Source organism: Aquarana catesbeiana, linkage group LG11 (genome assembly GCF_042186555.1).
Source record: "Aquarana catesbeiana isolate 2022-GZ linkage group LG11, ASM4218655v1, whole genome shotgun sequence".
Classification (NCBI taxonomy): domain Eukaryota; kingdom Metazoa; phylum Chordata; class Amphibia; order Anura; family Ranidae; genus Aquarana; species Aquarana catesbeiana.
This window is the reverse complement of record NC_133334.1, coordinates 262,787,083-262,814,107: the sequence shown is the minus strand read 5'-3', so window position 1 is coordinate 262,814,107 and position 27,025 is coordinate 262,787,083. Positions and strand designations below refer to the sequence as shown.

Sequence of the window (27,025 nt, the reverse complement as noted above, 5' to 3'; positions counted from 1 at the left end):
TCACCATGGCAAAATAAATGGTGGGTTTCTTCTGTGCCTTAGCTATGGTTAGTTTGGCAGCAAGGAATAGGTAGGTAGCTAAATTTTGCTGGTATGAGAATAGGTCCTGGATTGGGCAGTGCAGTAAGGTCAGTTGGGGGACTTTCCCGATCTGAAAATGGAACAGTATATGTAGCAGGCCAAAGACCTTCAATCAAAATCCAGTTAAGTGTGCACAGGACCTCCAGACATGAAGGACATCTCCACGTTGGCCTCCGGCCCTAAAGCATCTATCACTATATGAGGTGTTTGCGTGAGCTATGCGGGCTGGAACCCAGTACCACCACAGCAGGACTTTATATGCTGCCTCTGGAATGACAGTATTAAAATAACAATCCTCAGGGTCAATAGGGGTTGCTAAGTCTTGTTCCTATTGGGATATACAGGAGGCAAGTGAGGAGGTGCCATTAGCATTCAAAGAGACATACTGTAGATTGTAGAGATGATTGTAGAGTGTTGACAGATGCAGTCAAAATGTGTTTTTGTGGAAGGAGAAAGAAGAGGTAAGTCATAAAGAGGTCAACCAGTGACAAAGCTGGACATATCAAGACGACCACCATAGAAAAGCTCTCAGCTGTTCCAGGCCTGGTGAGAAGAGGGGAGGGTTTATGTAGGAATGGGAGAAGGGGTAGAAAGGGGGACATAAGATTGCCTGAATAATTAACCGAATTCCAGAGCTTTAAGCTGTGCAACATTAAGTGGTTCAAGAAGTGTGGGCAAAGTCTGTGGGGATGCCATAAATGGGGCCGAGACTGGGATCGGAGCAGAGTTGGAAAGTTCTAGGAGAACCCAAAGCGGAATATCTGTGGAGGCATGAAGCAGAGAAAGCAGAGATATGTAAGCCGCCAAATAATACTTTGCCACATTGAGAACTGCCCCCCCATAAACACGAGATTCTATGATGCTTTTAGACTCAAACAAAGGAGTGGATTCTATTTTGTAGTAAATGTAGGAAGAAAGAAGGGACGGGAATTAGCAGGGTCAGGAAGTATAGGATTTTGGGCATGATCGTCATTTTGACTGCATGTATGCAACATTTTCAGGATAGAATGGGGAATGGCCAGGATTGCATCATAGATGTCATACAGTGCAGTTGAGGGCAATAGGTGCAAAAACAGTGGAGTAGGTGGGAGTCAGATTGATACTTAGGTAGTCCAAGGAAGAAGACATCCAGCGATATGAGAAGCAAGATTGGAGGTGGGACACCACAGATGGAGGGAGGTAAATATTCAGTGCGGTAGTCTTCTGTGGGTTGACAAGAAGGTCTGCAGGTGTCAGAGAATTTTGTCAAAAGTTGTTGTAGATTGGGTAAGGTAGTAAGAGGGTTTGTCAGGGTCAAGGGAAGTATATATCTTTTAAACATTGACTTCTGCTCCCGTATGACAATGTTCCCTTTGGCCCAGGCTAATCCACCCTTATGGCTTGTGTCAATGGTCTTTTGTTTTCTTCAAGCAGGTTTTGCATTCCCATACAAGTCTACGAAAATGCAATTTCTGAATGATCTCAGAAGTGTCTCAAAAACTGACGCCATCAAAGCAAACCCAAAACCCATTTACATTGGCCATAAAGCGTACTTCAGACTGTTCTGCTAAATGCGCAGTCCTAGATTCCGTAATAATAAAATTCTGTAACTTATTCACATGCAGCGCCACACAAAAAATAAAAAGGAATGCACAAATGTATTTAGCGGTACAGTTTACATGTATGCGGTCACATGCATTTCAGAACATTGTCGCAACCTCTGAAGGTTGCAGCTCACGTGCTTGGTTCTTTTAAATCAATGGCACCATGTGCCAAAGGACAGTTTATGGAAGACTTTGCAGCTCCCCATGCATAACCATTCCTCACATTCCCATTAGCTCCTTCTTCAGTTTATACAGCTTTATACAAGCCCAGCAAATCCCGTGTTAGCCTATTTTGATGACTGTCTGTGCTGCTGCATGTTCCGTGCTACACAGCTATCTCTTCTTGGTTCTTGTAACCAGCCCCCTGATGACACGGTGCCAGAGCTGTCGCTGGTGCAGACAGAGATTTGGCACCATGTCTTCAAGTGTACTTGTTGTATTGGTGTTGATAGATCTCCTGGAGGTTTTGCCTAGGTGGGAACAAAGAGGCGAAGCAGTGAAAGAAAAAGTACAAAAGAAACAAAGATACAAAATAAAAAGCATTATGTAAGAGGAAGGGGAAGGAAAGAGACAGAATGTTAAAGCTAAACTCCAGGATAAGTAAATATTGTGTAAATCCTTTTGTCATGTGTATTCTTCTTGAATCTCGGTGTGCTTTGTGATTTTCTTCCAGATCTGTGCAGTAATCCAGTGTGAGACTTCCTGTGATAAAGACCGCTCACTGCTGTTCTCTCTTTGTGTAGGGTGACTGGTCTAGTATCCGCCCCCTCGTGTAGTGGGTGGGGCCTGCTGGGCCCCTCCCACAGCTCTGTTCTCTGCACAGCCAATGTACAGCACAGTGATGATGTCAAGGTGATATCTGGGTTTGCAAAGGCATTTGGCACACACAAAGTGGATTCATATCCTTTGTGGCTATTGAGGAATATATTTAAATGAACATTTTCATGCACAGCAGTTCAGCTTTGTTTAAAATGTATAAGGCACGTGTTTTTAGATGCATGTTTCTGCTGGCTCATAATAGGCCTTCCATTAACGCAGCACAGAAAGTGGAAAAGCCACAATATCTTTATATATCAGCTTTATCGCCCCTTGATTGTAAGCTCGAAAATCCAATTAAAAATGAAACTTGAAAAAATAAAATAAAACTAAGGCCGTTATAGTTTTCCCCCGAAAAAGAGGCCACCCCGGCTGTGACTCCTTCCCCGGAGCTTTCACTTTAACGCCACGCTTCATTTCAGCACGTAAAAAGATTAAAGCCATCAACTAGCGGAATTGTTAGTTGTGTGTTTAATCACAGCGCGCCTTAAACGATACACGGCATAAAAACCGAACGCATCTGGGAGCCGAGCTTATGACAGCAGCTGCCGATTTCATGGCCTAACAAGAACGCCGCTCTTTGGGTTTGTTTTATTATTTTTTTTTTTTTATTTTTATTTGTATGTGTGTGTGCTTACTTTTTTTTTTTTTTTACATGCTGTTTGTGTTTAACGTTCTGCGGCTTGCAGGGTGGTTTTTGTGTCTGTGATATTCTGCTGTTCACCCTCAAACAAAATCTTGGTAAACAAAGCCTATCGGAGCGCGCTCTGGCTTTAGTTCACAATACTTACACTGATTACCAAAAAAAACCCACAATATAACTACCAGCGCTTCACAAAAACCTGTTTAAGCATCAAGCAAAGTGATAATATACAAAAGATGACATCCACTCCTCACACGTGACTGAACATATAAAGCGGTGTAATTCTATCACTGGGTATTTTGTTACAGGTAAAGACAGGAAGATTTAAAAAAATTATTACCCATTTTTTTTCTACATAAAATACAACATGGGGTGTATGTATAAACACATTTGTAGAGCTATTTATCCAGTGAAAGTGAATGTGCATCCATTCAGTGAAAATGGGGGCAAAGTTGAATATTGTTGGTTTTTTTTCCTTCCAGATTCAATATTATTCATTCATCCAGAATGGAATGAATCAGGAAAATACTACATTATGCACACTAGATGGAGCTGAGGGATCATCGGAAATAGCAAATTATTTCCGATGATCCTCAGCTCCATCAAATAACCATAATGCAGTAGTTTCCTGATCCACTCTCTTTTGTATGAAGAAACATTCGACCTGGAGAGAAAATAGTCTAGTAACATATAACTTTAACCCCTTTTCACAGAGTGAATGTATGTGCACTTTTACAGGGTGAAAAGCTATGCCCATTTTTTTTTTTTCTTATAAAGACACCCAACATGAAGTCTAAAATAGAGTAGGTGAAGTAAGAACCTCTTGAAAGATATTGTTAATCCACTTTGCATCAAGGAACGGAAAATGCCTCCAGCCCTAATGATAAAGAGCACCTTACCAGAGAAAGAAACCCCATTATGTTAAAAGGTCAGAGCCCATTCTTGGGCAGTGGCATCACTGGGGTTGGTGTCACCCGGTGCGGTAAAACATGGTGTCAACCCCCCCCCCCCAGTAGGGCACTGAGAATGCTAGCACATCAGTGAGGCTCTCCCTCATCATTGCCCTTTATGACCCAATTACTATCCTCAGTCCCCCCATTAATGTCCTCAGTGACCCCATTACTGTCCTCAGCGCCCCCACTCACAGCACCCCATTACTGTCCTCAGCTCACCGCTACCCCCTAGAGCACCCTATTGCTGTCCTCAGCATCCCCCAACCAATTGCTGTCAATCCACCTTGCATCAAGCAACGGAAAACACCTCCACCCTTAATGATAAAGAGCACCTTAACAAAGAAAGAAACCCCAACATGTTAAAAGGTCGGAGTCCATTCTTGGGCAGTGGCATCACTGGGGTTGGTGTCACCCGGTGCGGTAAAACATGGTGTCACCCCCCCCAGTAGGGCACTGAGAATGCTAGCACATCAGTGAGGCTCTCCCTCATCATTGTCCTTTATGACCCAATTACTATCCTCAGTCCCCTCATTAATGTCCTCAGTGACCCCATTGCTGTCCTCAGCCCCTCCCCCCACATCGCCCCCTCATCCCTCCTCCTCTTACATTACATAGACAGTCTGGAGGGCTGAAGACACAGTGGGTCTGGACAGAGGGCATGAGCTGCAAGCTGGTGATTGGTTACTAGGACCGCCCTGCATCTAAACAACCGATCACCAGCTATTAACTCGGGCAGCCCTGCCCTCTTTCCTTAGCTGTCCTGCCTCCTGCAAGACAGCTCCCGCCTGAGAAAATGTCAGTGGCGCCGTGGCTTTTAAGAGGCGGGACGGGTGTCACCACTCTGGTGGGTGTCACCCGAGGTGCTATCTGCACCCCCCATAGTGACGGCACTGCCCTCTTGCTGTGGCTTTCCTTCTTTAAGGCCTCCAGCCAGCTGCAGATTCCTTAACCTCCAACAGTGCCTCTCAGCTCCCAAAGTGCCACCCAACCTCCCACAGTGGCCCAAGGACCCCTGAGAGTCCTCAGTCTCCACAGCACAGTGCCAGACAGCTTCCCATAGTGCCCCCAGACCCTCCATAGTGCCAGACAGCTTCCCATAGTGCCCCCAGGCCCTCCATAGTGCCCTACAACCTCCCACAGTGCTTCCCAGCTTCCTCCAGAAACCTCATCCCCTACAGGTCCTCCAAGTCTGCTAGTCCTGTACTTTTATTGTGTGATTCATGATGTATGATGTTTTGCTGTTGGAGCATGAAGGGTATTGGAAGAGTTTACCGGGCACTGCTGTCCAAAAAGATTGGGAACCCCTGATGTAAACAAGCCTACCAATTCTCTAAATTCAAACCGGCTAAAGTTCCTGAACTCTAAACAGATTAATTTTATCCTAATTGTTTGCCGCACCAATCACATGGGGATAAAGCCACATAATCTGTCATGGCTGCAGCAAAACCTCTCTAAGCACTATTTCCTGCTAGGGACCCCTAATTACCAATTACAGCGCACAGGGATTCCATCCGGCTGGCTCGGATTGATAACTGATGACTTTGGATGGACAATATCAGCTGTGCAATCATTTGTCTATGTTGATTGCACTGTGGAGGTCAGTGGTACAGAGCAGTTGTGTGTTAACATAAGCATTTACAGAGACGCCATCTGCTGAGTCGCTGAGCCTCGGAAAAGTCAAATAATTAGTTCGTACCATATCATTAATTACAGAGCACAGTGTGCTAAGACTGGAGTTTTCTGGAGGCTCCGGATCACTTTATCATGGTGCTTCTTAAAATTTCAACTGAAACGTCCTGTGGATAGCAGGCTTCTGCACACACCGCCCTTGATTCCCTGTAGATGCCCTGGAACCCCTGAAACGCAGAGCAGGTTGTAATATAGCAGTTGTGGCCTCTCCCACCTTATTTACCATACTGTTGGCCCATAGCTGTGATGAGGCTTGGTGGTTAGCACTTCTGCCTGGCTGCACTGGAATCTTCAGTTCAGATCCCAGTCAGGACACTATTTTCATGGAGTTTGCATGTTTTCCATATGCTTTCATTGGTTTCCTTCCACACGCCAAAGACATGCTAGTAGGTCAGTTAGCTCCTGTCTAAATTGTCCCTAGTATAATATTCCACTGAGTGCACACCAAGATAGCCGTCCCAGCAGAAAAATATTGCACTTTGAGTCCCCAGGGATAAAAATCACTTAAATATTAGTTAATTAATGAGGGACTAATCAATAATGAGATGGGAGGGGTTGAAAACCAAGCCAGTGATTATAGAAGCTGCACTATAGTGGCATTATAGAATATCCTGGGTTTCGAGGACCTCCTGGGCTGCTCTACAGGGTATCAGAAGTGGTGGAACCTGGAGGCTGTTTACACCCCCCCCCCCCAACAGCTATATCTAAACCCCAAAAGACTCCTTCGACTTTAGGGATTCCAGTCTGTGGCCCAGTGGGAGTGGACAATTTCTCAGGCTTGGTGTCAGTGGGAAAAATAATTCCCCATCATTGGTGTCAGTTGGAGGAATAGTGCCCCATCATTGGTGTCAGTGGGAGGAATAGGGCCCCATCATTGGTGTCAGTGGGAAGAATAATTCCCCATCATTGGTGTCAGTTGGAGGAATAGAGCCCCATCATTGGTGTCAGTGGAAGTAATAGTGGCCCATTGTTGGAATTAGTGGGAGAAATGGTGTCCCATCATTGGTGTTAGTGAGAGGAGGAATACCGCATCATTATTATCAGTGGGAGGAATAGTGAACCATCATTGGTGTCAGCAAGAGGAGCAGTGCCCCATCGTTGGTGTCAGTGGGAGGAATAATGCCCTATCCTTGGTATTAGTGGGAGGAATAGTATCCCATCTTTGGTGTCAGTGGGAAGAATAGAACCTCATATCACTGGGAGAAATGGTGCTCCATCATTGGAGTTAGTGAGAGGAATAAGGCCCCTTTGTTCATATCGGTGAAAAGAATAGAACCTTATATCAATGGGAGGAATAGTGCCCCAAATAAAGGCAAGCAAAGGGCCACAGTTTGGGGACCATTGCGATAGTGTTTAAAAAAAAAAAGTAGTTCTTCTTTTACATATGTCTTGCTTCTAGTTAACCACTTGCCTACTGGGCACTTGCACCCCCTTCCTGCCCAGGCCAATTTTCAGCTTTCAGCGCTGTCACACTTTGAATGACAATTGCGCGGTCATGCAACACTGTACCCAAATTAAATTTTTATTGTTTTGTTCACACAAATAGAGCTTTATGTTGGTGGTATTTAATCACTGCTGGGTTTTTTATTTTTTACAAAAAAAAAAAAGAGAGAAAAGACCAAAAAATTTTTTCTTAGTTTCTGTCCGTAAATGTTGTAAATAAGTAATTGTTCTCCTTCACTGATGTGCGCTGATGAGGTGGTACTGATGAGGTAGCAGTGAAGGGCACTGATTAGGTGGCATTGATGAGGAGGCACTAATATGTTGCACTGATAGTTGGCACTGATATACAGTACTGATAGGTGGCACTGGTGGGCACTGATAGGTGGCAGTGAGGGGCATTAATGGGTGGCATTGGTGGGCACTGATAGGCGGCACTGATTGGCATCACTAATGGGCACTGATTGGTGTCACTGAGACAGAACTGTGCTGTGTGGCAGAGCTGTGCAAGTCACAGGTCTGTAAGGACAGAAATACAAATCATATGGCAGGTAAAAGGGGGCTTTAAAAAACTTTATATGGATGATTTCTTTCTTGCAGCAGCCATGTGACCTCTCTGTACTTTAACGCCAAAAGCTCCTCCCCCTTAAAGTGCCATCTTGTAGAAGACACAGATACAAGCAGACTTTGCGGCCGTCCTCTGCCACAGTTGTCCCTGAACCCAGGAATAAGAGCAGAATAAAATCCCTCTTCCAGTAATTATGTTACCGCAGAGCTGCCATAATGAGGATTGCTTGCTGGCAGGGGGGACAGTGTCAACTCATCCAGCCATCACAATTAATGTGACACGTCGCCTGCAGATTGGCACAGCTCCACTAATCAGGAGCCCCACTTCTGTGCCACACACGGCCAATTAAAATGGCTGCCTGCCGGTTAATGCTGGGCCGGGTTAATGAAAAGGGAAAAGTGTCCTCTGACGTCCTCCCGGTAATATTAACATTTTGATGGCGTTACATTGTGGTGACATTGTAGCTGAGAAAAGCAGAAGAGTGGAACCTTTACTGCTTTGTGGACGGTTTAAAGATGTCACAGCTGGGAATTCGGCTACTTGTCACTTGGTAGACGATGACTTCTAATTGGAGTGACTTGATAAGTAGATAAAGCTGAACTTACTGGCAGATAAAATTAATGCAGCTCTGTAATCGTTAATACATCATTGGATTTATTTTTTTAAGGCAATGAAAAGTACCTTAATCTGACCTGGTATTAGTGAAGTCCCCGTACAGCCGGTCTGGGGTGTAAGAGGGAGAAGCGGCACGAGGAACCAATCAGTTCATTTACTGGGAAGAGCAGAGTGATAGAGAAATGCTCATCACTGTGCTGCTTCTCCTGTCACTGTCCAATCACAGGGGAGGGGTGGGTGCATGATAGCCGGGACCCAGAGGAAATGGGTTGAATGCTGCTGGTTGTCATTCACCCTGGAAGACTGAGGACATCTAGTGGCAGATAAGAAGCACTGCAGGAGACAGAGAAAACGGCTGTTTTTTTTTAATTTAAACTTTGATGAGCTATCCATTTTTATCTTGCCCAGAGTCTTGTTTAGGTTATGGTTTGTAAAATTATATCCGACTAAAGTAGACACCTGGTATCTGCCACCTCATCCCAAGAAGTCAAATGTGCAAAATTAGGGGATTATCGCAGTGCTTACAGATAATAATGGAAACCATACATATATAAAAATATATAAGCTTGTTATGAACATGATTAAAAACCAAACATAACATTTCGTTGAGCTTTGTTGAACATCTCCATTATGGTGGTCATGTAAGAAGAGTTCCAGTTGAACAAGGATTAGATATTCGTATGATATCCTGGCATGTTTCGCCTTATGGCTTCATTAGGGTATATACGAATCAACTAATGAGTATGAGAAAAACCTCCAAGCCCCCAGGAAGGTCACCACTGGATGAAGAACCACCAAGAGGAGGAGGCACTGCATGGCCACAGAGAACACACAATGACCAGGTTAAAAGAAACTTTATTCAGAGCGTATATAGGAGAGCATGTAGAACAACGTGTCCAGTAGAGATGAGTGAAATGATGCTGGCAAGCAAACAGATATTGTTCACAGGTTGCCCTCAATCTCTGGCCTCTGGCCTCGCCTGTGAACCTGTGTGACCAGTGAACAATATCTGTTTGCTTGCCAGCATTATTTAACTCATCTCTGCTGGACACATGTTGTTCTACATACAGGTGCCCTCCTATATACACTCTGAATACATTTTCTTTTAACTTGGTCGTTGTGTGTTCTCTGTGGCCGCACAGTGCCTCCTCCTCTCGGTGGTCCTTCCTCCGATGGTGACCTTCCTGGGGGCTTTGAAGTGTTTCTCGTACTCATTGGTTGATTCGTATATCCCCTGATGAAGCCTTAAGGCGAAACATGTTGGGATATCATACGAATATCTAATCTTTGTTCAACTGGAACTCTTCTTACATGACCACCATAATGGAGATGTTCAACAAAACTCAATGAATTGTTATGTTTGGTTTTTAATCATGGTCATAATAAATTTATATATTTTTATATATATATGGTTTCCATTGTTATCTGTAAGCAACGTGGTAATCCCCTTCCAACCTTTTCTGCACATTTGTTTAAGTTATATTTACCTCTGATAGGAATCTGTGTCACCTGTATCTTCATGCTTCTAGATCTCACCTGGAACAGTAAAGAATACAATATGGCTACACTTTTTGAAAGCCATTTAAAAATCTAACGTTGGATATTTTGGCCATAAGCATTTAAAGCCCTGCTCAGTTCCCAAGAGGTCCTGTAATATCTCGGCATCATCCTCTTTATGGCCATGTTATGTAGAGTAACATGCTGAGAGAATGTTTCTTTTCAGAACTAGGAGTGCGCGTCTGTCAGTGGTCAGTTTCAAACTAGTAATTGAGAATGAATTGGCATGGTTCCTGATCATGTTGTCACCACTACAACCAACTGCAGCCGTCATGGTGTATTTCAGTGTGTGTGTGTGTAATAAGAAAAATAAAAATGACAAAAGAAAATCAAAATGTTGTGTATATAGTCATATAGTACATAGTTACAGTACTGTCAAGTGTACCAATAGTCACACTCAATTTGGTCTGGTTGCCTAGGCATCAGCGACATGTGGTCATGAAAGGGTTTAAACCACCTGCATGACCACCCAAGGTTGGTTTTCCCTTCCATGGATGCTGTGGTCGATTATAAGGCATTATGTTTATGTTTTGTCTGACTAATGTTCTGCCGATCTTCTAGTCATCAAGGTCATGCAGGTTGCCACGATTGCAGCACAACTGTTGACAATCGTGGCAGAACCGCATCGCGATTTTAGGCGTCATTCAAATAAATAGCATCTCAAATGTGCTTTCCGCGATTTGTCATTCACACCCCAGTGCTTTGAAATTGCGGCAAATCTGCCCGCGATTCAAAACACTGAGATGTGAATGCAGCCTAAGATCTGTGTATTTGAGCATCCCAGATTTAGGTTGGAATTGGACCATGTGTGCAGACAGGACTTATAAACCCAAATAGCTGTATATGTTTTATAATTATTTTTCATTTTACCTGGAAAGGTTCTTATCTGTTGGAAAGAAGAAAGAAATGGCTGCACATCCAGAAGTTCCGATTGCCTTTTGTTTCACAAAGATAACACCAAAGACACCAAACTATGGTCACGTAGACGCGTTTCACACATACATCTTGTGCTTAATCATTACCATTCATATCATTATGTTCTTATCTGTTCCTGAGTCTTGCTCATTTGCCATCCCACACGGCTATTATCCTCTCCGCAGTTCCAGCAATGTGAATCTATACGTTGCATTGTATTCCTTATACGAACGGTGAAATGGGTCGGCGAACAGCTTTGTAAAAGTGAATCATGACCAATACACATTCTCTTCTACTTTTATATTTCGTTCTTTCTCCCCCTCATTGGCCTGTCCTTGAACATCTCGCAGCACAGAGAAAATATGACACGCTTGGTGAGAAGGGGCCGATACTAACTGCCACTGAAGCAGACAAAGACACTTGCGCGGTCCCAATTGTCCTCACAAATTTGCAGTTTACCAGCTGTGCCCAGCGTGTCATTCCTGCCAGAGGGCAGCAGGTTGTCTGTCCAACTGTTGAGTGGTCAGAACAATTGAATTGTCATTTTGGTCTTTGGTTTTGTAAAAATTCAAACTGTACTGTACACAGTGTGAGCAGATGTTATACTTACTTGGTTAGAGTTGATTATACATTTTTAACTCCTGCCCACCTGAAAAGACAACTCATCTACTCTAGAGACGTCCTCTGACTCCTCTCCTGCATCCTGCCACCAGTCCTCGTCTGGATTAAATGATGAACGTTGTTGCCCTTCCATTCCCAACTTCTTACCTTTGGATCTTGCCAGTGTGGCCCTTTCTGCACCACTCTAGCAGTGCCCTCTGCAGCCAACCACCAGTCCTCTTCTGGGTTAAATGATGGACGTTGTTCTCTTTCCATCGTCAACTTTTTACCTTTGGACCTTGCCAGTGTGACCCTTACTGAACCTTTCTAGAAGTGCCCATCTGCAGTCAACCACCAGCTCCCTTCTGGGTTTAATGATGGATGTTGTTCTGCTTCTATCCCCAACTTCTTTACCCATAGATATTGCCGGTGTGGCCTTTACTGCACCACTCTAGCAGAGCCCTCTGAATTCTCCTTTGCAGCCAACCACCAGTGTTCTTCTGGGTTAAATGATGGACGTTGTTCCCCTTCCATCACCAACTTCTTACCTTTTGGATCTTGCCAGCGTGGCTCTTTCTGCACCACTCTAGCAGTGCCCTCTGCAGCCACCCACTAGTCCTCTTCTGAGTTAAATGATGGACGTTGTTCCCGTTCCATCACTAACTTCTTACCTTCAGATCTTGTCAGTGTGGCCCATTCTGCACCCCTCTAGTAGTCCTCTCTGCATTCTCCTCTGCAGCCAGTCACCTGTCCTCGCCTGTGTTAAATAATGGATGTTGTTCCCTTTCTATCCCCAAATTTTTACCTGTAGATCTTGCAAGTATGCCCCTTTATGCACCTCTTCCTTAACATTCCAATCGCCACTACCATGACCACTTGCGGGCTTTGGTGAGCTTCAAACTGGGAACTTTGCTCTCTGTTTGGCCTTGTCTTTTGCCAAGTTAATGTTCTGCCTCACACCTTGGCTACTTATCATTTCTTGGATGTCATCCATCCACCATATTCTTCTTGTTCCTTTCTTTACTTTGTTGACTTCCACAATCTTGCGTACAACTTCCTTTAGAGGAGCACTGCAGCAGCATTGTCACCCTGCGCCCACAAGTTAGTAGAAAGATTTAGTCAGGCCTTTGCTTGACAATGGAAGAGCGCCAACAATGTCCCCTGTAGTCCTGCAATGCTGTAGTTCTAGCATGGTAAAGGACACCTCCTCTCATGACGTATGCACAGCGCGTGCTTACTCACTGGCCCTGTAGAAAGCTGAGACCTGCACTAAAACCACTGAACAAAACTCTATTTATCTTCTAAATGATTCATAAATGCATGAATAATGGTTTTGGTTTATCCTTCCACTGCACTTGTTCATATATATATATAAAATATTGCCTGGACGTATACTCTAAGCTGTTACAAATACTCTAGATATACACCTGTATGTGGTCGGATACCAGTGGTGTGGTCTTAATGATTCATCCTTTTGGTGCTCAGGATTTTCTTAGATCTGTCAGGGACTACAGCCGTGAGATCTCTACTCTTGAGCTTCCAAGCCTGCCCACCTGCCGCAGCCATCACTAGGGGGTCCCAAATTCCTTATGTGATATTTTCTATTGCTGAAGATGAAACCGATATGGAAAAGACTCAGTGATATAGCGGAAGGAAAAAGAATCTATGATGGGAGGTCTTTCCAAGAGAGACCAGGTTAGTCAGCCCATCATGCTTCACAGATAATTGAAATATCGCTTCTGGGTGGCTTAAGCACTTGGAAAGGTAAGGACTTTGACAACCCAGGAAAAAAAATGGAAGGCAGAAACAGAATTCTGTCACTTATAACAGAAATTGCCCCAAAAAGATTAGGAGGAAGGTAAGTAAAATTGCTTTTCCCATCCCCTAGACCTAAACAAGCATTTAACCCTTGCAGCCCCACTACAAGAGAAGATTTTTACTTTCACCAAAGTTGGTCTTTATGTGCAGAAAAATGCCTGTTAATCCTGTCACAATTCCAGTGGCCTTGTAAATTCTTGGGGATAGAACTGAATTTTTAAACTATGTTATTAGCTTTCTCGCCTGCTGTGTGTAAACTACAAAGCAATGTCCCTCTATGTCAGTGGTCACCAAACTGTAGCCTGTGGATCGGATTTGGCCCTTTTCTTGCTTTTATTTGGTCCCTGTGGCCCATCCATTGACACCATTCCATCCATTGACACCAATTTTGGGGCACTATTGATGCCACTAAATCTAGTGCTTGGGCACTATTCTAACCACTGACACCAATGATGGGGCACCATTCCCCCCACTGACACCAGTGATGGGACACTATTCTTGCCACTAATACCATCAAAAGGGCAGTATTTTTCAACTGACACCTGTGATGGGGCACCACTCCTCCCACTTACATTAATGATGAGTCACTATTCCTCCCACTGACACCAATGATGGGGCATTATTCTTTCCACTTACACCAATAATGAGGCACCATCCTTCCCACTGACACCAACAACTGGGCACTGTTCCTCCTACTGACAACAATGATGGGAGACTATTCCTTCCACTGACACCAAACAATGGGGCACCATTCCTCTCACTAACACTAATGATGGGGCACCATTCCTCCCACTGACACCAATGATGGGGCACCATTCCTCTTACTGACAACTATGATGGGACACCATTCCTCCCACTAACATTAATGATGAGGCACTATTCCTCCCACTGACACCAATGATGGTGCATTATTCTTCCCACTTACACCAATAATGACGCACCATCCTTCCCACTGACACCAACATCTGGGCACCATTCTTCCCACTAACATTAATGATGAGGCACTATTCCTCCCACTGACACCAATGATGGGGCACTATTCCTCCCACTGACACCAATGATGGGACACTATTCCTCCCAGTGACACCAACAATTGGGCACTGTTCCTCCTACTGACACCAATGATGGGAGACTATTCCTTCCACTGACACCAACAATGGGGTACCATAACCATTCCTCCCACTAACACCAATGATGGGGCACTATTCCTCCCACTGTCCATATTCCCATCACACATATTCCTGGAATAAGCTCTTTAGACTACTGGGTGCTGTAGCGACCGCCAGCTGGATACTGGAACCTGTATGATATGTAGATATTTGCCAGCACTTCAAGGATCATCAATTTAGTCCAAACGTTTTTTTTATTCAAGAATGATCACATCACAAAACGTTGTAGTGCAACGTTTCTGAGCCACACAGGATGAAATTGATGATTCTTGGTGTGCTGGTGAATATCTACATACTATTCCTCCCACTGACATCAGTGATTGCGCACTATTCCACCCACTGACGCCAATGATGGGGCACTATTCTTCCCACTGACGCCAATGATTGGTCACTATTCCTCCCACTGACGCCAATGATTGGGCACTATTCCTCCCACTGACGCCAATGATTGGGCACTATTCCTCCCACTGACGCCAATGATTGGGCACTATTCTTCTCACTGACGCCAATGATAGGTCACCGTTCCTCCCACTTACACCAATGATGGGGCACCATTCCTCCTACTGATACAAACAATGGGGCACGATACTTCCATTGACGCTGAAGCATTTTTTACTCCCACTGGCCATAGTCTGGCTGACCTAAAGCCCGAAGGACAGTACACTGGCCCTTTTTTTTTAGAGTTTGGAGACCCCTATTCTACATAATTGAAATTAGGAGAATCGAGGCGTTTGTAGTCCAGATCAGGAAAACAGTCTAGGGCAGGGGTCTCAGCTGTTTGCGAAACTACAAGTCCAATCATCCCTCTGCCTGTGGGAGTCATGCTTGTTACTGTCAGCCTTGCAATGCCTCATGGGACTTGTAGTTTTGCAACAGCTGGAGGGCCATCAGTTTGAGACCCTTGGTCTAGGGCAGGGGGTCTCCAAACTATGGCCCTCCAGCTGTTCAGAAACTACAATTCCCATCATGGCTAGTCATGACTGTGAATGTCAGAGTTTTATATTTGCCTCATGGGACGTGTAGTTCCGCAACAGCTGGAGGGCCGTCAGTTCTGAGATCCCCGGTCTAGGGTGACAACACCGCTCCTCCGTAGATAAAGCTGAATGAGTGTTGTCACCCTAGTAGAGTAAGTCTGTACTGGCAAATACACCAGTGAAAATAAAGGGAAAAAAGCCTGAAATAAGAAAACCAATCAAGGGCTGTGCCACTATACTATGGTAGGCTTTTTATCTATGCATTCTATGGGATTATCAGACATGAGTTCAGATGGGTGTTGGAAAACATCAATCTTTATAATCCTTATTTTAAAATGTTCTGCTAATCTCTTCCTCTACATGCTCACCCATAGATACTTAAAATTCTTTTGCTTTTTTGTTCACAGAAGCCAACTTGTACTTTGTTTTTAATCCTCCATCCTGTTGGATTTACGGTTTGTTTTTTCCAAGCTGATGTTTTCTATTTTTTGTTGTTGTTGTTGCATTCTTCCATTAGGCCTGGTGAGATGGACTTGTAGGATTTCCAGCCCTCTCTCTCTCTCTCCTTCTGTCTGGTGCTTCTAGCGGCGGTGTGAGGGCTTGATACGTCGCCCAGAGAGATTAATGTCTACCCAATAAAAGCCCCTTTGCTTCCTGCGGAGAAGCAGCCAATGCTGATCTGACATTCCACGCCCGCTTGGCTCTCCGAGACACAAACCAGGGCTGGAAATATCACTGCCGCTGATGAGCAGAATTTAACACGGCAATAAAGAGAATAAAACAGCTGTCCTGCCACGCTGACAGTCTCAGGCTGCAGAGAGGAGAAAAATGTGCTATGGAAGGCTGTTTATTTATTATTTCATTTGTGCCAGCAGCCCCGGCAAGGCGAATAAGCGAAGAGGCATTGCGGCGGTCGCCGGTGGAGATATTTTTTGGTCTGAAATGGCTTTGTGCATCTGCCGTCCTGCTTACTGCGACAGAGATGTTAGCACGCGCGTCTGTTCCATGATGGCATGCCTTCTCGCAAGTCCACAATGGGGGCCACCATTAAGCAGACCGGCCTATTGTTTAAACCAGTGGTTGTCAACTGACAAGGTATAGGAGGACTTGGGTGTGGCCCTTGACATCACCAGAGGGCCACACATAATGTTCAGTGTATAAAATGCTAGAGAGCGCCATCAGAGATTGAGGATATAAAAGCAGAGGAATTTACTAAACAAATGGTCAGTTTACTGTCCTTCAGACTTTAGGGGGGGCCAGACTGTGGCCAATGAGAGTAGAAAATTTAATGGCATCTGTGAGAGTTGACAATGCCCCATCTTAGGTATTTGAAGGAGGAACAGCTTACAGCAGCTGTTAGGTTGATATCGTTTTGTTCTGCCGGGTCATGGCTTTTATGTAAAAGTGATCCAGGTAGCTGCAGAGCTGCCCAATCACATTCACTCTGCGATGAAGTCCGATGCGTGATTGGCTTGAGTGGAGGGAATAAAGAGAACCAGTAAGTTGCCAATGCTATCATATAGTGGACTTGTAAGCATCTTTGTGATACCAATATACCGTATTTATCGGCGTATAACACGCACCTTAACTTTAAGAAGGAAGTTTCAGAAAAAAAAATCAATTTTAAAATAAGGGTCAGTTCCCATCTGCAGCCTCACCAGTGCCCATCAATGCAGCCTGATCTATGCCCATTTGCAGCCTCTAATATGCCCATTAATCCAGCCTGTTTAGTGCCCATCTGCAACCTCTAACATGCCCATCTGCAGCCTCTAATGTTCCCATTATTGCAGCCTGTTTAGTGCCCATCTGCAGCCTCTAATGTGCCCATTATTGCAGCCTGTTTAGTGCACATCTGCAGCCTCTAACATGTCTATCTGCAGCCTCTAATGTGCCCATTATTGCAGCCTGTTTAATGTCCATCTGCAGCCTCTAATATGTCCATCTGCAGTCTCTAATGTGCCCATTATTGCAGCCTGTTTAGTGCCTATCTGCAACCTCTAACATGCCCATCTGCAGCCTCTAATGTGCCCATTATTGCAGCCTGTTTAGTGCCCATCTGCAGCCTGTAATGTGCCCATTATTGCAGCCTGTAATGTGCCCATCTGCAGCCTCTAACATGTCCATCTGCAGCCTCTAATGTGCCCATTATTGCAGCCTGTTTAGTGCCCATCTGCAGCCTCTAATGTGCCAATTATTGCAGCCTGTTTAGTGCCTATCTGCAGCCTCTAGCATGCCCATCGTTGCAGCCTGTTAAATATCCATCTGCAAACTCGCCTTTGCCGATGATTGCAGCCGCGCCAGTGCTGGATTACGCAGATCCGCGATCTCCTGTGTATCCGGCGCTCGGTCACTCACAGTCCCGCCTGGCTCATATGATAGACAGAACAGTGGTCCATTGCCGGGCCAGGGGGGCGGGACTGTGTGTGACTGAGCGCCGGATACACAGGCTGTGTGTAATCCAGCGGCGCTCACCCCCTCCTTCCACTCTGAGGCAGCAGGGACCGGCGTATAACATGCACAGACGATTTCCCCCTGATTTTCAGGGGGAAAAAGTGCGTGTTATATGCCGATAAATACGGTAGTTATATTTTTAAAAAGATGCTAAAATGAATTTAAATTATAATTAAATTCAATAATTTTAAAGTAAAGGCTTTTGAAGTGTAGCTTATGGACACTTTTGGATACCATTGGGGTTTTTTTTAGCCGTTTCACAGGCTTGCACAATTTAAAGGCTCGACATGTTTGGTATCTGTTTACTTGATGCAACCTCATCTTTTATATTTTACCAAAACATTAGGTATAATTTCGTGTTTGCACTGAATGTCATCGTACTGAATGATTTCCTGAAAATTTTAATTTGATAAACAGTATATAATATGTTTGGGGGTTCTGAATAATTTTCTAGCAAAAAAAAAAAATAATGATTTTTATACGTAGGAGAGGAATGCCAGAATAGGTCTGGGCTGGAAGTGGGTAAAGTGTGACAACGCTGAAAGTTGAAAATTGGCCTGGGCAGGAAGGGGAATGAAACTGAATTGTTAAAAAAAGGTTAACGTGAACCTTTAAGTCGCTGTAATGCCCTAGTGAATAGGGGTGCAACGGATCAAAAAACTCATGGTTCGGATCGTTCCTCGCATCAGAGTCACGGGTCGGATCATTTTCGGATCAGCAAAAAAAGAAAAAGGCAAGACAAATAAACATAAGTTTTGTCTTTTTGTTTATTAACACTTTTAAATTACTTGATCTCCCCCACTGTAATATCCACGTCATCTCCCCCACTGTAATATCCACATCTCTCCCACTGTAATGTCTGCAATCTCTCCCACTGTAATATCCACGTCATCTCCCCCACTGTAATATCCACATCTCTCCCACTGTAATGTCCGCAATCTCTCCCACTGTAATATCCACGTCATCTCCCCCACTGTAATATCCACATCTCTCCCACTGTAATGTCCGCAATCTCTCCCACTGTAATATCCACGTCATCTCCCCCACTGTAATAGCCACAATCTCCCCCACTGCTGTAATATCCACGCTGCCGCCGGGTGTTCCAAGATGGCCGCCGCTCCGGAGCTAGGCCGAAGCCGCTGCCTTTCCTAAGGCCGAGGCAGTAGAGCGCTCCGCAGATCGCGGGGTGTGCCGATCCGAACAGGTTGACCCGTTCGGATCACGGACCGGTGACGATCCGTTGCACCCCTACTAGTGAATGATATTCAGTTTGCTCTGTGCATCATTAACTATCACCATGTTTTTCCCCATAAAATCCTGTTTTCACTTTTCCATCCTTATACTATCTCAGTGCTGCTGATCTCCTCCAGCCTCTATATGTGCCCACTTCAGCATCCACTGTACAACATTGCTCTGGTCCTACTTCCTGGGAGTGACACCAGAGCACAATAGGTATCAACAAAGCTGTTTGTAGTCTCCATCAGGGGGGCATGTGAGGGGTTGACAACACAGGAGCAAAACTGGTAAACAGTTGTCACCCCATGCCTGAGCAGATACCAGCATGGCAGGAAATTATTTTGAAGAAAGCTTCAGATTCAGGAAGACTGAAAACAATTTATGAGATGACATTAACATTGTGAAGATTGTACGGTAATTATTGCGTTTAGATCTGCTTTAACATGGAGACTGTCACTGGTGACCTTCTTCTGAAAATGCTAGTTGCCTACTACTTGTCATATTGACCCTCAATGAGTGTCTTTGATACTTTGCCACTCTTATGACAGGTTGTCTTGAGTTCAGCACCACTGAAGGATGAATGGTACTTTCAGCACCTTGGACAGCGGAGTGCCTGAGGCCAGGATGAACTCCTTCAGTATGTGTGGGATAATGAAGAACGTTTTGTAGACATCTCCGTCCACCTCTCCCGTTCTTTTCACTCTTCCCCTTGATGGCTCACTCGTATTTCTGCATTTTTTTCTTTTAAATGCAACTATTTTTTTTGCAACAATTTCAAAGTACCAAGAAGGTTCGTTTAAAAGAGTTGCAATTTTATGTAGAGTGTTATACACTTTAACTTGCCTGCTTGACCTCCAGAAAATGTACCCCCCCCCCCCATAACCCGCCCCCTCCCCCCCCCCGTCATGACCAGGCCATTTTTTTTGAGATACAGCGCTGCGTTACTTTAACTGTCAAGTGCGTGGTCATGTAACAGTGTAACATTTTTGTCCTTTTTTCCCCCACAAATAGAGCTTTCTTTTGGTGGTATTTGATCATCTCTATGTTTTTTTTATTTTTGCGCTATAAACAAAAATAAATAAATAAAACATTTTGTTTAACCCCTTCACGACTAAGCCTATTTTTGACATTTGGTGTTTACAAGTGAAAGTCCGTATTTTTTGCCAGAAAATTACTTGGAGCCCCCAAACATTATATATATATATATATATATATATATATATATATATATTTAGCAGAGAATCTAGAGAATAAAATGGTGATTGTTGCAATATTTTTTATCACACGGTATTTGTGCAGTGGTGTTTTAAACGCAACATTTTGGGAAAAGGGACACTTTCATGAATTTAAAAAAAAAACAAACAGTAAAGTTAGCCCAATTTTTTTGTATAATGTGAAAGATGATGTTACACCGAGTAAATAGATACCAAACATGTCACGCTTTATAATTGCACGCACTCGTGGAATGGCGGCAAACTACGGAACCTAAAAATTTCCATAGGCGTCGCTTTAAATTTTTTTTACGGTTACCAGGTTAGATTTACAGAGGAGGTCTAGGGCTAGAATTATTGCTCTCACTCTGACGATTGTCAGAGCGAGAGCCACTCTTACCGGGCCTCCCGACGGAACGGGAGGCCCGGTAAGAGTGGCGGGAGGGGGGATGTCCCCTCCCGCTCCTCCCGTATAACAGTCGAGCGGCTTTTAACCGCTTCGGTTGTTAGACTTAGATAGCCGATCGCCCGCTCTACAAAATGGTACCGGGATGATGCTTGCAGCTGCGGGCATCATCCCGGTTTAACCCCCGAAAGCCGAGTATGCACATCTGCGGGAAGGGGTTAAAACATTTTTTTTTACTTTCTGCTATAAAACATATCCAATAAATTTTTTTTTTTAAAAATCAAATTCCCTCATAAATTAAGGCCAATAGGTATTCTGCTACATATTTTTGGTAAAAAAAAAAAAATCCCAATAAGCGTTTATTGATTGGTTTGTGCAAAAGTTATAGCATCTACAAACTATGGGATTTTTATTTCTTTATTGTTTTACTAAAAATGGTGGCGATCAGCGACTTATAGCAGGACTGCAATATTGCGGTGGACATTTTGACACTAGCTGACACTTTTTAGGGACCAGTGACACTAATATAGTGATCAGTGCTAAAAAAAATATGCACTGTCACTGTACTAATGGCACTGGCAGGGAAAGGGTTTACATCAGGGGTGATCAAAGGGTTAACTGTGTGCCCAGCCTGTGTTTATGTTAACTGTGTGAGGTGCTTTTACAAGGGGAAGAGATGGAATTTATTCCCCGCATTGCAAAGACACAAATTCCATCCCTTTCCTCCCGTCAGAACAGCGATCTGCCTTGTTTACATAGGCAGATTGCCGTTCTGTCTCTCTGCCTATTGGTGGGAGCCGGCGGACGTCGTGGGTACCATGCACCTGCCGATCAGGCTTCCGCTGTGTGTAATCACAGTGGAAGTGAGCCACCACTGGCGCGCATGTGTGCCCTCTACCCGGAAGAGTTGGATCACGTGTGTGTATATATACTTGACCTGGCCCAGAGGTGCCACCCTTTAGCATTAAAACTGCTATAGGGCGGAACCTTAAATGGTTATAGCCCAATTTCGGGCACAAAAAAAACAAAACCCTTGGGTCTCGTTCACGCTTGTGGCAGCCCATGCCACTTCTCTGAAAAGCAATCCATAGTGGATCGTTTTTGAGAGAGAGGGAGCTGGAAGATCATATCCTCACCATCTGTTTTAGACAACATGGTTGCAATGCAGCCCTATTCGCATGTTCAGTGGTGGTACAGCCCTCTTCGCCCACTATTGCAGCTTAGGGGGGAGGGGGGCAGTCAAGTTGCGGTAAAACCTGCGCTTAACTGCCTATTTTTACTGACCCCCCCCCTGGCCTCCCTTGTAAATTAGCCCTTTTAATGCCTCCCCACACACACTGCAAGGGTTGAATGCTAATTTTTTGCCTAGGGGTACAGGAATAAAGCCTAGTACACGTGGGGCGAATGTCGGGCAACCAGTTCAATAAAACCAACATTCGGCCCGTGTGTTTGACAGCCGGTTTGGTAGAAGCTGATGCTTTGGCCGGCTTCAGTCAGACAAGCATGCTGGAAAACCAGCAGTGGACCGGCTCCCGATCAGCATTCTCAGCCAATGGCTGAGAGCGCTGACCGGAGTGTTCTGGTGGGGGGGGGCAGACCGTTAGTACAGCTCAGCGAGGGAGATCACTGTACCAATGTTGGACTGTTAGTACATCGGCTACGACCGGAGCTGTCAGTTTTTTTCATTCAACCAAAAAAAAAAAAAACTGATAGCGTGTACTATGGCTTAAAGGGGTTGTAAACCCTCACGGTTCACAGAACCGAATGCAATGAGGTAAAAAAACCTCTTGTAGTGCACCAGCCCCCCAGAGCCCCCCTTTTACTTACCTGAGCCCGACCGTTCCTGTTCCGGGGACGAGCACACCCGCCCCAGCCGCTGTCTTGGGTCCTGATTGGATAGATTGATAGCAGCGCAGCCATTGGCTCCCGCTGCTGTCAATCAAATCCAATGATGTGGGAGCCGGGGGGGGGGGCGGAGCCGAGTTCTGCTGTCTGTGTCAATGGAGGCAGCAGCAGGATATGGGAGCGTGCCTGCACGAGTGTCCCGAGGAAGAGCGCTTCTCCGATGGGGCACTCGAGAAGAGGAGGAGCCAGGAGCGCTGCTGAGGGACCCCAGAAGAGGAGGATCAGTGCAGCACAAGCAGTGTAATAGGTTTCAGGTCAGATTTCCATAGCAACGGCAGTGTCAGAGGAAGTTGTTGCCCCTTCCCAGAAGGCATTGCAAACAGGAAATGATGTGATGGGCCACGGCCAGGGAGGAGGAAGTGAAAAATGAATACAGCAGATATACAGTAGGTGCTGAGAAAAAAAAATTAAAAATATTAAATTCGTTTACAGTGTGCAGTTTAGTGAGGGATGCTGAAGAGTTGTAAAAGTGGGTGGAACTCCACTTTAAGGAGTAATACCTACCTTATTCCGCACTCCAGTGGGGTTCCTCTAGCATTGTGACCGCTCCCACAAAGCCACCTCTAAGCCCTTAATATTGCCCCTATATACTGTAAACCTCAATATGATAACAGAGGTCGCCCACAACAAAGTATCTGGTGCCCACGGCGCCCTTCTACCTCCACTATCGCTGATTTGAATGTAGAGTGAAGTAGAATGTCTTAGATTCCAGCTTTTTTTTTTATAGCAAATCACAATGATTGCTTTTCATTGAATTCTTCTCCTGCTGCTGTAACTATGTAACCCTGAACAAGAATAATGTGTTTCCAAGTAACTAAACTGTCAATAATCACGAGAGGCAATAAGCAAAGTGTTCAATGAAGAACAGTTTATTGTTTTTTTGTTGTAGATGCAAAACTTCAATAAAAAAAAATAATGGTAAAGAGCTCTGTGGATTGAACATTTCTGTAGAACGCTCCTCAGTGTGAACGACTTCTTGTTATGTTGGAGAATTGTGTTTCTAATGTACGCTATTAGGGTTGTTGTTTTTATGCAAGAGGCAGTTAAGAAGTGGATCAGAGTGTTCTTCAGAATATGATACAGAGCACCTTTAAAGCTGAACTCCAACCTTCCCTTCAGTCTTGTACCGGCTCCTCTCCTGGACTGACATTGCTTACTCTGATTTCACTGCACACTGTGAGCTTCTCACAATGTGCATTAGAAGCTGCAGCAAGTCAGATAGAGCTCCACCTCATTTCCTGGCTGGAGAACATCCAGCATCATCTAGTTTAGGAATCTTCAAACTTCGCTTCTCAGCCTTTTGGCTAAGATCAATTGTAGTATCTGTTCTTATCAGTTTCCAGGAGGTGGCGCTTGCTTCCGTCCCTGATCTACGGCGAGGTGGAGATGGGATGGCGGTTGCTATGCAAAACCTGCTGGAGTAAAGGGTAACCCGGAGCGGTTTGTAGCCGAAAGGGAAGCCTTCTGATGGGGATGGAGGACCATTGGGTCTGGCCGGAGGGCCAGGTCCCTGGCCTTCTGGCCTAGATTGGGGCAGCTCTAGCTCCGGACAGTTTTTCGGGAAAGAACACTGGCTCCCCTTTCTCCCACCGGGGGGGAACGGCTAGTATTTCCCGAATGTAACTAGGTAGGAGGGACGGAACGACGGTGAGGCCTGATGGTAAAGGGCTCTCACCAAGTTTCCGGAACTTCAGGCCTTTCTGCCTGGGGTGGGGGCTGCTGTGGTCTGGGTCGGGGGTCAGGGTTGCACGAAAAGCCATTGATGAATGTGCCCCTGAAGTGGCAGTTCAGGGGTGCCGTACAGTCGCAGTGTTTAGGCACTTGATTTATGGCACCATGGTCACTTCACCACGACACACGTTTTTTGCACCTGCCTCTAGGGCCGAGCCTTTTGGCTAGGACCAGGGGACATTTTTATTCCTGGCCGGAGGGCCGGTCATTGTATTACACAATGGTCACTTTTCACTCTCCCGCCTTCCTTCTCCCCACTTTCTTTTTATTTATCCCCATGTTTGTCACTTTTTTGTATTTTTTTGTTTGATGTGTATACACGTTTGTCATTGTGTGATGAGTAGTGTGTGGGTCCTCGGACCTACTCTGAAAGTCTTGGGAAGGGGTGGACATAGGCCTTCTGGCTTGGTTCGCCCTCTCTCATGGGGTCTCCCTTCGGGGGAGCCCCACCTAGTACTTGGGTGGGTCTGTTTCGGCAGACCTTCCAGAGAACGGGGGTCCGCCTGGTTTCGGGCAGATGGACCCAAGTGAAGTACCTCAGTCCCTGTCTGGAGCCTAACGCCCCGGGGGATCAGGGTAATGTCCTTCCCTAGTGGAGGATAAGTGTAATACCCGTTGCACGTTTTTTGTGTTTCACTCTTTATGTGTGTGCACTTTTTTTTGGCATCGGGTGGAAGTTTTTGGGTGTGTTTTGCACGCCACTGGCTTAAAAAAAAAAAAAAAAAAAAGGATTCCTTAAACTACGGCTCTCCAGCTGTTGCAAAACTACACATCCCATGAGGCATTGTAAAACTGACATTCACAGACATGACTAGGCATGATGGGAATTGTAGTTCCTGAACAACTGGAGGGCTGGCCGTAGTTTGAAGACCCCCTGATCTAGTTCCCTGGTGCCCAACCTGCAGCTTTTTGGTATATGATGTGCAGTCTGTAGTGGGATTGTTGATTAGGGTATTAGTGTTGATCTCTACATAAAGGGCGCAAAGGAAACAAAAATCAAATATAAAATTTAGAATGTGTATCTGATTAATCAAGTGCACAATAAAATAAACCATCAAAAATGTCCATAATAATCATATGTGAGCAAATCTTCTGGTGTACGCTCCAACACCGTGAAAAATAAAGTGCACCCGTGCTTCAGTAAACTTGCTTAACCACTTCAGCCCCGGAAGATTTGGCTGCTGAATGACCAGGCCATTTTTTGCGATTCGGCACTGCGTCGCTTTAACTGACAACTGCGCGGTCGTGCCACGTTGCACCCAAACAAAATTGATGGTATTTGATCAACCTCTGCGGTTTTTATTTTTTACGCTATAAACAAAAATAGAGCGACAATTTTGAAAAAAAAAAAATATATATTTTTTACTTTTTGCTATAATAATTATCCCCCCCCAAAAAAAAATATAAAAAAACAAATTTCTTCCTCAGTTTAGGCCGATATGTATTCTTCTACATATTTTTGGTAAAAAAAATCGTAATAAACGTATATTGATTGGTTTGCCCAAAAGTTATAGCGTCTATAAAATAGGTAAATGCAAAAACGTATCCCTAATGAGCAAGATAAGAGATAACGTGGTAGATACAAGCATGGCCAACAGGGGATGTATAAAACACCTTCTATTCAACCATCTAAACGCAATGGGGGATGGGATATTACATGTAGATTGATGAAGGTTCACCTCCCTCTTATTCTAAGACACAGCAGCAGAGGACTAGAGGCTCCTCCTGCTTATGTTTCCCTGCAGACAAGACTGGGAAAGAGCTGGGTCATGTGCAGTGACGACTGGAGTTTTTTTTTGTGGGGGGGCAAACAGCCCCCCCACCCCCCCGAGTGGCACCCACCCCCTCTGCTGTTTGCCGGGCGGTCCGGCACTTACCCTATCGTGGCTGGTAGCAGGCAGCGTGGTGCAGCGGCTCTGCTCCATGTCCTCTCCTTCATGGCGGCTTCCACCTCCTCCCCTCCTCCTCCTAGGCATCCAATAGGATCGCCTGTCCTTTCAGCCAATCGGGTGACGGGTGTCAAAACCCACATCCTGATTGGCCCCGGGAAGAGGATCAGTGTTACAACAGCGAATGTTGATTTGCTGTTGTAACACACCTGGGTTGGCTCGGAGCGCACTCTCTGCGACCCGAGCCCACCCTATATTGAAGCCTCTGGCTCTAATCGGTGCTTCAAAAAAAAACAGCTCCTCCGCATTGGAATCCATGCACTGGTGTCCTGAAAGGGGCGGGACGCATGGTTAGGGAAGGCGGTGATGGATGGGGGGGCGGCGCCCATGCGCCCTTAATGGATGGGCTGCCCCTGGTCATGTGATAGCTGTATATTGATTAGGAAAAGGTATGTAGGTGTTTTTTTGTGCATTTAGTATCACTTTAAGGCTACAGAACAGGTGTGCTTAGAACACAAGAAGTGCACTGATAATATTCACATAGAATTCAAGACAAAGGGAACATTTTACTGGGCACTGTTTAGGTACAAGCAACATACCTCCCAACTTTCCAAGATAGGAATGAGAAACTATTGGAAAAAGTATCTAGGCATAGGACACACCCCCTTGCCACGCCCCCCCTTAAAGGAGCATTGTGCAAAAAAATGATTTGTTAAGCCCACAAGTGCTTTTTTACCACTACTATTCCTTTTTTATTGGCTTTTGGAATTTTTTA

The 27,025-nt window shown here is 45.0% G+C and overlaps 1 protein-coding gene and 1 pseudogene across 6 annotated transcripts in view; both read left to right on the top strand.

Annotated features, from left to right (window-relative positions):
• The window catches only part of CHST8 (carbohydrate sulfotransferase 8), a 517,055-nt gene that overhangs the window by 376,265 nt on the left and 113,765 nt on the right, over positions 1-27,025 (top strand). The window lies entirely within an intron of this gene.
• Positions 23,915-24,047, top strand: LOC141113040 (U2 spliceosomal RNA; annotated as a pseudogene).